Source organism: Petromyzon marinus, chromosome 17 (genome assembly GCF_048934315.1).
Source record: "Petromyzon marinus isolate PM22_M1 ecotype Great Lakes invasive population chromosome 17, UKy_Petmar_22M1.pri1.0, whole genome shotgun sequence".
In the NCBI taxonomy this organism is placed as follows: domain Eukaryota; kingdom Metazoa; phylum Chordata; class Hyperoartia; order Petromyzontiformes; family Petromyzontidae; genus Petromyzon; species Petromyzon marinus.
Window position 1 is genome coordinate 11,088,695 of NC_133683.1, and position 13,112 is coordinate 11,101,806.

The 13,112-nt window shown below is 40.4% G+C and overlaps 11 non-coding genes across 11 annotated transcripts; all 11 read right to left on the reverse strand.

The window, feature by feature from the left end:
* Positions 1–495: 495 nt before the first annotated feature.
* LOC142924874 (U2 spliceosomal RNA) lies at positions 496–686 on the reverse strand. Its single transcript, XR_012941976.1, has one exon. It is a non-coding gene; the product is annotated as a U2 spliceosomal RNA (small nuclear RNA).
* A 964-nt stretch (positions 687–1,650) lies between these two features.
* Positions 1,651–1,841, reverse strand: LOC142924875 (U2 spliceosomal RNA). The gene has a single exon (XR_012941977.1). It is a non-coding gene; the product is annotated as a U2 spliceosomal RNA (small nuclear RNA).
* Positions 1,842–2,807: 966 nt separating this feature from the next.
* Positions 2,808–2,998, reverse strand: LOC142924965 (U2 spliceosomal RNA). The gene has a single exon (XR_012942067.1). It is a non-coding gene; the product is annotated as a U2 spliceosomal RNA (small nuclear RNA).
* Positions 2,999–3,962: 964 nt separating this feature from the next.
* Positions 3,963–4,153, reverse strand: LOC142924876 (U2 spliceosomal RNA). The gene has a single exon (XR_012941978.1). It is a non-coding gene; the product is annotated as a U2 spliceosomal RNA (small nuclear RNA).
* Positions 4,154–5,117: 964 nt separating this feature from the next.
* LOC142924974 (U2 spliceosomal RNA) lies at positions 5,118–5,308 on the reverse strand. Its single transcript, XR_012942076.1, has one exon. It is a non-coding gene; the product is annotated as a U2 spliceosomal RNA (small nuclear RNA).
* A 954-nt stretch (positions 5,309–6,262) lies between these two features.
* Positions 6,263–6,453, reverse strand: LOC142924950 (U2 spliceosomal RNA). Its single transcript, XR_012942053.1, has one exon. It is a non-coding gene; the product is annotated as a U2 spliceosomal RNA (small nuclear RNA).
* A 955-nt stretch (positions 6,454–7,408) lies between these two features.
* Positions 7,409–7,599, reverse strand: LOC142924877 (U2 spliceosomal RNA). Its single transcript, XR_012941979.1, has one exon. It is a non-coding gene; the product is annotated as a U2 spliceosomal RNA (small nuclear RNA).
* A 954-nt stretch (positions 7,600–8,553) lies between these two features.
* Positions 8,554–8,744, reverse strand: LOC142924878 (U2 spliceosomal RNA). Its single transcript, XR_012941980.1, has one exon. It is a non-coding gene; the product is annotated as a U2 spliceosomal RNA (small nuclear RNA).
* Positions 8,745–9,701: 957 nt separating this feature from the next.
* LOC142924879 (U2 spliceosomal RNA) lies at positions 9,702–9,892 on the reverse strand. Its single transcript, XR_012941981.1, has one exon. It is a non-coding gene; the product is annotated as a U2 spliceosomal RNA (small nuclear RNA).
* Positions 9,893–10,844: 952 nt separating this feature from the next.
* On the reverse strand, positions 10,845–11,035 carry LOC142924880 (U2 spliceosomal RNA). The gene has a single exon (XR_012941982.1). It is a non-coding gene; the product is annotated as a U2 spliceosomal RNA (small nuclear RNA).
* Positions 11,036–11,992: 957 nt separating this feature from the next.
* LOC142924881 (U2 spliceosomal RNA) lies at positions 11,993–12,183 on the reverse strand. The gene has a single exon (XR_012941983.1). It is a non-coding gene; the product is annotated as a U2 spliceosomal RNA (small nuclear RNA).
* Positions 12,184–13,112: the final 929 nt, after the last annotated feature.

The window sequence follows — 13,112 nt, forward strand, 5'->3', positions numbered from 1 at the left end:
CAAAATAAATGATGAAAATTCTTCGACCAATACATACGAATGAAAAAAACTATCGAAAAAATCTCGTTCGTTAATAACACTGCCAATTAAAGAAAGTATAGTAAAAATTCAGGCAATGGCCTTTCGACATAGCACATGAAGCAGGAAAGACTAAGATAGGTAAATTGCGGAATAATGCGCAATACTGCTTTATGCAGACGTAACAAACAGAGCAGTACAGGATAAAACAAACTGTTTGTATATTAGTGCATGTGCATATGACATATTACTTCCTGACCCACCCCTACTGGATATCTCTGAAATATGTTTGATAGATTTTAAATTTCTGAAATTTGACTGCTCTCCTGGTCAGAAATGAGAAGATGGAGGCGACTGGTGAGCAGGAGAGAACGGACCCAATTACGGACACCCAGCGGCAATGGGGTTTGCAAATGCACCAGAGCTACCAAAACCCACCACACTCTACTTTTGTTTGATGATGTCCCTCCCCCAGCAGGGAGGTGCACCATTCCCGGAGAAACTGCAATACCGGGTTGATGCGCGGAGTGGACGGAGCAAGCCCCTATTCCATCTCCCTGTCCCAAAAATCAATTTAATATAAGGTACCACAATGTGGTACGTATCAGATATTAAACTGATAAGAACAGATACTACACTTGATCTTAGCCAAAAGGCCGAGAAGCGATAACACCAACCTGCCAGGGGGTGGCGATTACATACGCCGAGACTCTCTCTACACCATGGGGCCTCCACCCGTTACTTCGCACGATAAATATTGACTTAAAGCTATCGTGACTGCAGGAATTCATATTCTTTGGGTCTTTCGGTAAAGTCACGTAGATAGTTTCAAAGAAAATAAAATAACTAAAAACTACTTGACGTGACTTTACCATGGAATATGCGCACAATAAGTTATCACGACCATTCCGCATGTGCCAAGGTGGTAAGAGATACGGAATATTAACAAAAAATGTTCATACGATGCCACCACATATGGTGTGTTTTGTCCGTTTTGTAAAACTTGGATCAGTCACGCACACGGCCATTTATATTTGAAACAGGGACAAAATCTCAAACCGAGTATGTTTCGGCCAACAAACACGGAAGTTCTTAGGTGCAAGTGTAATTGATGCAGATAATTTGAATATGAAAATGCAAAATAAATGATGAAAATTCTTCGACCAATACATACGAATTAAAAAAACTATCGAAAAAATCTCGTTCGTTAATAACACTGCCAATTAAAGAAAGTATAGTAAAAATTCAGGCAATGGCCTTTCGACATAGCACATGAAGCAGGATAGACTAAGATAGGTAAATTGCGGAATAATGCGCAATACTGCTTTATGCAGACGTAACAAACAGAGCAGTACAGGATAAAACAAACTGTTTGTATATTAGTGCATATGCATATGACATATTACTTCCTGACCCACCCCTACTGGAAATCTCTGAAATATGTTTGATAGATTTTAAATTTCTGAAATTTGACTGCTCTCCTGGTCAGAAATGAGAAGATGGAGGCGACTGGTGAGCAGGAGAGAACGGACCCAATTACGGACAACCAGCGGAAATGGGGTTTGCAAATGCACCAGAGCTACCAAAACCCACCACACTCTACTTTTGTTTGATGATGTCCCTCCCCCAGCAGGGAGGTGCACCATTCCCGGAGAAACTGCAATACCGGGTTGATGCGCGGAGTGGACGGAGCAAGCCCCTATTCCATCTCCCTGTCCCAAAAATCAATTTAATATAAGGTACCACAATGTGGTACGTATCAGATATTAAACTGATAAGAACAGATACTACACTTGATCTTAGCCAAAAGGCCGAGAAGCGATAACACCAACCTGCCAGGGGGTGGCGATTACATACGCCGAGGCTCTATCTACACCATGGGGCCTCCACCCGTTACTTCGCACGATAAATATTGACTTAAAGCTATCGTGACTGCAGGAATTCATATTCTTTGGGTCTTTCGGTAAAGTCACGTAGATAGTTTCAAAGAAAATAAAATAACTAAAAACTACTTGACGTGACTTTACCATGGAATATGCGCACAATAAGTTATCACGACCATTCCGCATGTGCCAAGGTGTTAAGAGATACGGAATATTAACAAAAAATGTTCATACGATGCCACCACATATGGTGTGTTTTGTCCGTTTTGTAAAACTTGGATCAGTCACGCACACGGCCATTTATATTTGAAACAGGGACAAAATCTCAAACCGAGTATGTTTCGGCCAACAAACACGGAAGTTCTTAGGTGCAAGTGTAATTGATGCAGATAATTTGAATATGAAAATGCAAAATAAATGATGAAAATTCTTCGACCAATACATACGAATGAAAAAAAACTATCGAAAAAATCTCGTTCGTTAATAACACTGCCAATTCAAGATAGTATAGTAAAAATTCAGGCAAAGGCCTTTCGACATAGCACATGAAGCAGGATAGACTAAGATAGGTAAATTACGGAATAATGCGCAATACTGCATTATGAAGACGTAACAAACAGAGCAGTACAGGCTAAAACAAACTGTTTGTATATTAGTGCATGTGCATATGACATATTACTTCCTGACCCACCCCTACTGGATATCTCTGAAATATGTTTGATAGATTTTAAATTTCTGAAATTTGACTGCTCTCCTGGTCAGAAATGAGAAGATGGAGTCAACTGGTGAGCAGGAGAGAACGCAACCCAATTACGGACAACCAGCGGCAATGGGGTTTGCAAATGCACCAGAGCTACCAAAACCCACCACACTCTACTTTTGTTTGATGATGTCCCTCCCCCAGCAGGGAGGTGCACCATTCCCGGAGAAACTGCGATACCGGGTTGATGCGCGGAGTGGACGGAGCAAGCCCCTATTCCATCTCCCTGTCCCAAAAATCAATTTAATATAAGGTACCACAATGTGGTACGTATCAGATATTAAACTGATAAGAACAGATACTACACTTGATCTTAGCCAAAAGGCCGAGAAGCGATAACACCAACATGCCAGGGGGTGGCGATTACATACGCCGAGACTCTCTCTACACCATGGGGCCTCCACCCGGTACTTCGCACGATAAATATTGACTTAAAGCTATCGTGACTGCAGGAATTCATATTCTTTGGGTCTTTCGGTAAAGTCACGTAGATAGTTTCAAAGAAAATAAAATAACTAAAAACTACTTGACGTGACTTTACCATGGAATATGCGCACAATAAGTTATCACGACCATTCCGCATGTGTCAAGGTGTTAAGAGATACGGAATATTAACAAAAAATTTTCATACGATGCCACCACATATGGTGTGTTTTGTCCGTTTTGTAAAACTTGGATCAGTCACGCACACGGCCATTTATATTTGAAACAGGGACAAAATCTCAAACCGAGTATGTTTCGGCCAACAAACACGGAAGTTCTTAGGTGCAAGTGTAATTGATGCAGATAATTTGAATATGAAAATGCAAAATAAATGATGAAAATTCTTCGACCAATACATACGAATGAAAAAAACTATCGAAAAAATCTCGTTCGTTAATAACACTGCCAATTAAAGAAAGTATAGTAAAAATTCAGGCAATGGCCTTTCGACATAGCACATGAAGCAGGAAAGACTAAGATAGGTAAATTGCGGAATAATGCGCAATACTGCTTTATGCAGACGTAACAAACAGAGCAGTACAGGATAAAACAAACTGTTTGTATATTAGTGCATGTGCATATGACATATTACTTCCTGACCCACCCCTACTGGATATCTCTGAAATATGTTTGATAGATTTTAAATTTCTGAAATTTGACTGCTCTCCTGGTCAGAAATGAGAAGATGGAGGCGACTGGTGAGCAGGAGAGAACGGACCCAATTACGGACACCCAGCGGCAATGGGGTTTGCAAATGCACCAGAGCTACCAAAACCCACCACACTCTACTTTTGTTTGATGATGTCCCTCCCCCAGCAGGGAGGTGCACCATTCCCGGAGAAACTGCAATACCGGGTTGATGCGCGGAGTGGACGGAGCAAGCCCCTATTCCATCTCCCTGTCCCAAAAATCAATTTAATATAAGGTACCACAATGTGGTACGTATCAGATATTAAACTGATAAGAACAGATACTACACTTGATCTTAGCCAAAAGGCCGAGAAGCGATAACACCAACCTGCCAGGGGGTGGCGATTACATACGCCGAGACTCTCTCTACACCATGCGGTCTCCACCCGTTACTTCGCACGATAAATATTGACTTAAAGCTATCGTGACTGCAGGAATTCATATTCTTTGGGTCTTTCGGTAAAGTCACGTAGATAGTTTCAAAGAAAATAAAATAACTAAAAACTACTTGACGTGACTTTACCATGGAATATGCGCACAATAAGTTATCACGACCATTCCGCATGTGCCAAGGTGGTAAGAGATACGGAATATTAACAAAAAATGTTCATACGATGCCACCACATATGGTGTGTTTTGTCCGTTTTGTAAAACTTGGATCAGTCACGCACACGGCCATTTATATTTGAAACAGGGACAAAATCTCAAACCGAGTATGTTTCGGCCAACAAACACGGAAGTTCTTAGGTGCAAGTGTAATTGATGCAGATAATTTGAATATGAAAATGCAAAATAAATGATGAAAATTCTTCGACCAATACATACGAATTAAAAAAACTATCGAAAAAATCTCGTTCGTTAATAACACTGCCAATTAAAGAAAGTATAGTAAAAATTCAGGCAATGGCCTTTCGACATAGCACATGAAGCAGGATAGACTAAGATAGGTAAATTGCGGAATAATGCGCAATACTGCTTTATGCAGACGTAACAAACAGAGCAGTACAGGATAAAACAAACTGTTTGTATATTAGTGCATATGCATATGACATATTACTTCCTGACCCACCCCTACTGGAAATCTCTGAAATATGTTTGATAGATTTTAAATTTCTGAAATTTGACTGCTCTCCTGGTCAGAAATGAGAAGATGGAGGCGACTGGTGAGCAGGAGAGAACGGACCCAATTACGGACAACCAGCGGCAATGGGGTTTGCAAATGCACCAGAGCTACCAAAACCCAACACACTCTACTTTTGTTTGATGATGTCCCTCCCCCAGAAGGGAGGTGCACCATTCCCGGAGAAACTGCAATACCGGGTTGATGCGCGGAGTGGACGGAGCAAGCCCCTATTCCATCTCCCTGTCCCAAAAATCAATTTAATATAAGGTACCACAATGTGGTACGTATCAGATATTAAACTGATAAGAACAGATACTACACTTGATCATAGCCAAAAGGCCGAGAAGCGATAACACCAACCTGCCAGGGGGTGGCGATTACATACGCCGAGACTCTATCTACACCATGGGGCCTCCACCCGTTGCTTCGCACGATAAATATTGACTTAAAGCTATCGTGACTGAAGGAATTCATATTATTTGGGTCTATCGGTAAAGTCACGTAGATAGTTTCAAAGAAAATTAAATAACTAAAAACTACTTGACGTGACTTTACCAAAGAATATGCGCACAATAAGTTATCACGACCATTCCGCATGTGCCAAGGTGTTAAGAGATACGGAATATTAACAAAAACATTTCATATGATGCCACCACATATGGTGTGTTTTGTCCGTTTTGTAACACTTGGATACGGCCATTTATATTTGAAACAGGGACAAAATCTCAAACCGAGTATGTTTCGGCCAACAAACACGGAAGTTCTTAGGTGCAAGTGTAATTGATTCCGATAATTTGAATATGAAAATGCAAAATAAATGATAAAAATTCTTCGACCAATACATAGGAATGAAAAAAACTATCGAAAAAATCTCGTTCGTTAATAACACTGCCAATTAAAGAAAGTATAGTAAAATTTCAGGCAATGGCCTTTCGACATAGCACATGAAGCAGGATAGACTAAGATAGGCAAATTACGCAATAATGCGCAATACTGCATTATGCAGACGTAACAAACAGAGCAGTACAGGATAAAACAAACTGTTTGTATGTAAGTGCATGTGCATATGACATATTACTTCCTGACCCACCCCTACTGGATATCTCTGAAAAATGTTTGATAGATTTTTAATTTCTGAAATTTGACTGCTCTCCTGGTCAGAAATGAGAAGATGGAGGCGACTGGTGAGCAGGAGAGAACGCAACCCAATTACGGACAACCAGCGGCAATGGGGTTTGCAAATGCACCAGAGCTACCAAAACCCAACACACTCTACTTTTGTTTGATGATGTCCCTCCCCCAGCAGGGAGGTGCACCATTCCCGGAGAAACTGCAATACCGGGTTGATGCGCGGAGTGGACGGAGCAAGCCCCTATTCCATCTCCCTGTCCCAAAAATCTATTTAATATAAGGTACCACAATGTGGTACGTATCAGATATTAAACTGATAAGAACAGATACTACACTTGATCTTAGCCAAAAGGCCGAGAAGCGATAACACCAACCTGCCAGGGGGTGGCGATTACATACGACGAGGCTCTATCTACACCATGGGGCCTCCACCCGTTACTTCGCACGATAAATATTGACTTAAAGCTATCGTGCCTGCAGGAATTCATATTCTTTGGGTGTTTCGGTAAAGTCACGTAGTTAGTTTAAAATAAAAAAAATAACTAAAAACTACTTTACGTGACTTTACCAAAGAATATGCGCACAATAAGTTATCACGACCATTCCGCATATACCATGGTGTTAAGAGATACGGAATATTAACAAAAAAATTCCATACGATGCCACCACATATGGTGTGTTTTGTCCGTTTTGTAACACTTGGATACGGCCATTTATATTTGAAACAGGGACAAAATCTCAAACCGAGTATGTTTCGGCCAACAAACACGGAAGTTCTTAGGTGCAAGTGTAATTGATTCCGATAATTTGAATATGAAAATGCAAAATAAATGATAAAAATTCTTCGCCCAATACATAGGAATGAAAAAAACTATCGAAAAAATCTCGTTCGTTAATAACACTGCCAATTAAAGAAAGTATAGTAAAATTTCAGGCAATGGCCTTTCGACATAGCACACATGAAGCAGGATAGACTAAGATAGTTAAATTACGGAATAATGCGCAATACTGCATTATGCAGACGTAACAAACAGAGCAGTACAGGATAAAACAAACTGTTTGTATATAAGTGCATGTGCATATGACATATTACTTCCTGACCCACCCCTACTGGATATCTCTGAAAAATGTTTGATAGATTTTTAATTTCTGAAATTTGACTGCTCTCCTGGTCAGAAATGAGAAGATGGAGGCGACTGGTGAGCAGGAGAGAACGCAACCCAATCACAGACAACCAGCGGCAATGGGGTTTGCAAATGCACCAGAGCTACCAAAACCCAACACACTCTACTTTTGTTTGATGATGTCCCTCCCCCAGCAGGGAGGTGCACCATTCCCGGAGAAACTGCAATACCGGGTTGATGCGCGGAGTGGACGGAGCAAGCCCCTATTCCATCTCCCTGTCCCAAAAATCAATTTAATATAAGGTACCACAATGTGGTACGTATCAGATATTAAACTGATAAGAACAGATACTACACTTGATCTTAGCCAAAAGGCCGAGAAGCGATAACACCAACCTGCCAGGGGGTGGCGATTACATACGCCGAGGCTCTATCTACACCATGGGGCCTCCACCCGTTACTTCGCACGATAAATATTGACTTAAAGCTATCGTGCCTGCAGGAATTCATATTCTTTGGGTGTTTCGGTAAAGTCACGTAGTTAGTTTAAAATAAAAAAATAACTAAAAACTACTTTACGTGACTTTACCAAAGAATATGCGCACAATAAGTTATCACGACCATTCCGCATATACCATGGTGTTAAGAGATACGGAATATTAACAAAAAAATTCCATACGATGCCACCACATATGGTTTGTTTTGTCCGTTTTGTAACACTTGGATACGGCCATTTATATTTGAAACAGGGACAAAATCTCAAACCGAGTATGTTTCGGCCAACAAACACGGAAGTTCTTAGGTGCAAGTGTAATTGATTCCGATAATTTGAATATGAAAATGCAAAATAAATGATAACAATTCTTCGACCAATACATACGAATGAAAAAAACTATCGAAAAAATCTCGTTCGTTAATAACACTGCCAATTAAAGAAAGTATAGTAAAATTTCAGGCAATGGCCTTTCGACATAGCACACATGAAGCAGGATAGACTAAGATAGTTAAATTACGGAATAATGCGCAATACTGCATTATGCAGACGTAACAAACAGAGCAGTACAGGATAAAACAAACTGTTTGTATATAAGTGCATGTGCATATGACATATTACTTCCTGACCCACCCCTACTGGATATCTCTGAAAAATGTTTGATAGATGTTTAATTTCTGAAATTTGACTGCTCTCCTGGTCAGAAATGAGAAGATGGAGGCGACTGGTGAGCAGGAGAGAACGCAACCCAATTACGGACAACCAGCGGCAATGGGGTTTGCAAATGCACCAGAGCTACCAAAACCCAACACACTCTACTTTTGTTTGATGATGTCCCTCCCCCAGCAGGGAGGTGCACCATTCCCGGAGAAACTGCAATACCGGGTTGATGCGCGGAGTGGACGGAGCAAGCCCCTATTCCATCTCCCTGTCCCAAAAATCAATTTAATATAAGGTACCACAATGTGGTACGTATCAGATATTAAACTGATAAGAACAGATACTACACTTGATCTTAGCCAAAAGGCCGAGAAGCGATAACACCAACCTGCCAGGGGGTGGCGATTACATACGCCGAGACTCTATCTACACCATGGGCCCTCCACCCGTTACTTCGCACGATAAATATTGACTTAAAGCTATCGTGCCTGCAGGAATTCATATTCTTTGGGTGTTTCGGTAAAGTCACGTAGTTAGTTTAAAAAAATAAAAAAATAACTAAAAACTACTTTACGTGACTTTACCAAAGAATATGCGCACAATAAGTTATCACGACCATTCCGCATATACCATGGTGTTAAGAGATACGGAATATTAACAAAAACATTCCATACGATGCCACCACATATGGTGTGTTTTGTCCGTTTTGTAACACTTGGATACGGCCATTTATATTTGAAACAGGGACAAAATCTCAAACCGAGTATGTTTCGGCCAACAAACACGGAAGTTCTTAGGTGCAAGTGTAATTGATTCCGATAATTTGAATATGAAAATGCAAAATAAATGATAAAAATTCTTCGACCAATACATAGGAATGAAAAAAACTATCGAAAAAATCTCGTTCGTTAATAACACTGCCAATTAAAGAAAGTATAGTAAAATTTCAGGCAATGGCCTTTCGACATAGCACACATGAAGCAGGATAGACTAAGATAGTTAAATTACGGAATAATGCGCAATACTGCATTATGCAGACGTAACAAACAGAGCAGTACAGGATAAAACAAACTGTTTGTATATAAGTGCATGTGCATATGACATATTACTTCCTGACCCACCCCTACTGGATATCTCTGAAAAATGTTTGATAGATTTTTAATTTCTGAAATTTGACTGCTCTCCTGGTCAGAAATGAGAAGATGGAGGCGACTGGTGAGCAGGAGAGAACGCAACCCAATTACGGACAACCAGCGGCAATGGGGTTTGCAAATGCACCAGAGCTACCAAAACCCAACACACTCTACTTTTGTTTGATGATGTCCCTCCCCCAGCAGGGAGGTGCACCATTCCCGGAGAAACTGCAATACCGGGTTGATGCGCGGAGTGGACGGAGCAAGCCCCTATTCCATCTCCCTGTCCCAAAAATCAATTTAATATAAGGTACCACAATGTGGTACGTATCAGATATTAAACTGATAAGAACAGATACTACACTTGATCTTAGCCAAAAGGCCGAGAAGCGATAACACCAACCTGCCAGGGGGTGGCGATTGCATACGCCGAGATTCTCTCTACACCATGGGGCCTCCACCCGTTACTTCGCACGATAAATATTGACTTAAAGCTATCGTGCCTGCAGGAATTCATATTCTTTGGGTGTTTCGGTAAAGTCACGTAGTTAGTTTAAAATAAAAAAATAACTAAAAACTACTTTACGTGACTTTACCAAAGAATATGCGCACAATAAGGTATCACGACCATTCCGCATATACCATGGTGTTAAGAGATACGGAATATTAACAAAAAAATTCCATACGATGCCACCACATATGGTTTGTTTTGTCCGTTTTGTAACACTTGGATACGGCCATTTATATTTGAAACAGGGACAAAATCTCAAACCGAGTATGTTTCGGCCAACAAACACGGAAGTTCTTAGGTGCAAGTGTAATTGATTCCGATAATTTGAATATGAAAATGCAAAATAAATGATAACAATTCTTCGACCAATACATACGAATGAAAAAAACTATCGAAAAAATCTCGTTCGTTAATAACACTGCCAATTAAAGAAAGTATAGTAAAATTTCAGGCAATGGCCTTTCGACATAGCACATGAAGCAGGATAGACTAAGATAGGCAAATTACGAAATAAATCGCAATACTGCATTATGCAGACGTAACAAACAGAGCAGTACAGGATAAAACAAACTGTTTGCCTATAAGTGCATGTGCATATGACATATTACTTCCTGACCCACCCCTACTGGATATCTCTGAAAAATGTTTGATAGATTTTTTATTTCTGAAATTTGACTGCTCTCCTGGTCAGAAATGAGAAGATGGAGGCGACTGGTGAGCAGGAGAGAACGCAACCCAATTACGGACAACCAGCGGCAATGGGGTTTGCAAATGCACCAGAGCTACCAAAACCCAACACACTCTACTTTTGTTTGATGATGTCCCTCCCCCAGCAGGGAGGTGCACCATTCCCGGAGAAACTGCAATACCGGGTTGATGCGCGGAGTGGACGGAGCAAGCCCCTATTCCATCTCCCTGTCCCAAAAATCAATTTAATATAAGGTACCACAATGTGGTACGTATCAGATATTAAACTGATAAGAACAGATACTACACTTGATCTTAGCCAAAAGGCCGAGAAGCGATAACACCAACCTGCCAGGGGGTGGCGATTACATACGCCGAGACTCTATCTACACCATGGGGCCTCCACCCGTTACTTCGCACGATAAATATTGACTTAAAGCTATCGTGCCTGCAGGAATTCATATTCTTTGGGTGTTTCGGTAAAGTCACGTAGTTAGTTTCAAAGAAAATAAAAAAATAACTAAAAACTACTTTACGTGACTTTACCAAAGAATATGCGCACAATAAGTTATCACGACCATTCCGCATATACCATGGTGTTAAGAGATACGGAATATTAACAAAAAAATTCCATACGATGCCACCACATATGGTGTGTTTTGTCCGTTTTGTAACACTTGGATACGGCCATTTATATTTGAAACAGGGACAAAATCTCAAACCGAGTATGTTTCGGCCAACAAACACGGAAGTTCTTAGGTGCAAGTGTAATTGATTCCGATAATTTGAATATGAAAATGCAAAATAAATGATAAAAATTCTTCGACCAATACATACGAATGAAAAAAACTATCGAAAAAATCTCGTTCGTTAATAACACTGCCAATTAAAGAAAGTATAGTAAAATTTCAGGCAATGGCCTTTCGACATAGCACATGAAGCAGGATAGACTAAGATAGGCAAATTACGGAATAATGCGCAATACTGCATTATGCAGACGTAACAAACAGAGCAGTACAGGATAAAACAAACTGTTTGTATATAAGTGCATGTGCATATGGCATATTACTTCCTGACCCACCCCTACTGGATATCTCTGAAAAATGTTTGATAGATTTTTAATTTCTGAAATTTGACTGCTCTCCTGGTCAGCAATGAGAAGATGGAGGCGACTGGTGAGCAGGAGAGAACGCAACCCAATTACGGACAACCAGCGGCAATGGGGTTTGCAAATGCACCAGAGCTACCAAAACCCAACACACTCTACTTTTGTTTGATGATGTCCCTCCCCCAGCAGGGAGGTGCACCATTCCCGGAGAAACTGCAATACCGGGTTGATGCGCGGAGTGGACGGAGCAAGCCCCTATTCCATCTCCCTGTCCCAAAAATCAATTTAATATAAGGTACCACAATGTGGTACGTATCAGATATTAAACTGATAAGAACAGATACTACACTTGATCTTAGCCAAAAGGCCGAGAAGCGATAACACCAACCTGCCAGGGGGTGGCGATTACATACGCCGAGACTCTATCTACACCATGGGGCCTCCACCCGTTACTTCGCACGATAAATATTGACTTAAAGCTATCGTGCCTGCAGGAATTCATATTCTTTGGGTGTTTCGGTAAAGTCACGTAGTTAGTTTAAAAAAAAATAACTAAAAACTACTTTACGTGACTTTACCAAAGAATATGCGCACAATAAGTTATCACGACCATTCCGCATATACCATGGTGTTAAGAGATACGGAATATTAACAAAAAAATTCCATACGATGCCACCACATATGGTGTGTTTTGTCCGTTTTGTAACACTTGGATACGGCCATTTATATTTGAAACAGGGACAAAATCTCAAACCGAGTATGTTTCGGCCAACAAACACGGAAGTTCTTAGGTGCAAGTGTAATTGATTCCGATAATTTGAATATGAAAATGCAAAATAAATGATAAAAATTCTTCGACCAATACATAGGAATGAAAAAAACTATCGAAAAAATCTCGTTCGTTAATAACACTGCCATTTAAAGAAAGTATAGTAAAATTTCAGGCAATGGCCTTTCGACATAGCACATGAAGCAGGATAGACTAAGATAGGCAAATTACGGAATAATGCGCAATACTGCATTATGCAGACGTAACAAACAGAGCAGTACAGGATAAAACAAACTGTTTGTATATAAGTGCATGTGCATATGACATATTACTTCCTGACCCACCCCTACTGGATATCTCTGAAAAATGTTTGATAGATTTTTAATTTCTGAAATTTGACTGCTCTCCTGGTCAGAAATGAGAAGATGGAGGCGACTGGTGAGCAGGAGAGAACGCAACCCAATTACGGACAACCAGCGGCAATGGGGTTTGCAAATGCACCAGAGCTACCAAAACCCAACACACTCTACTTTTGTTTG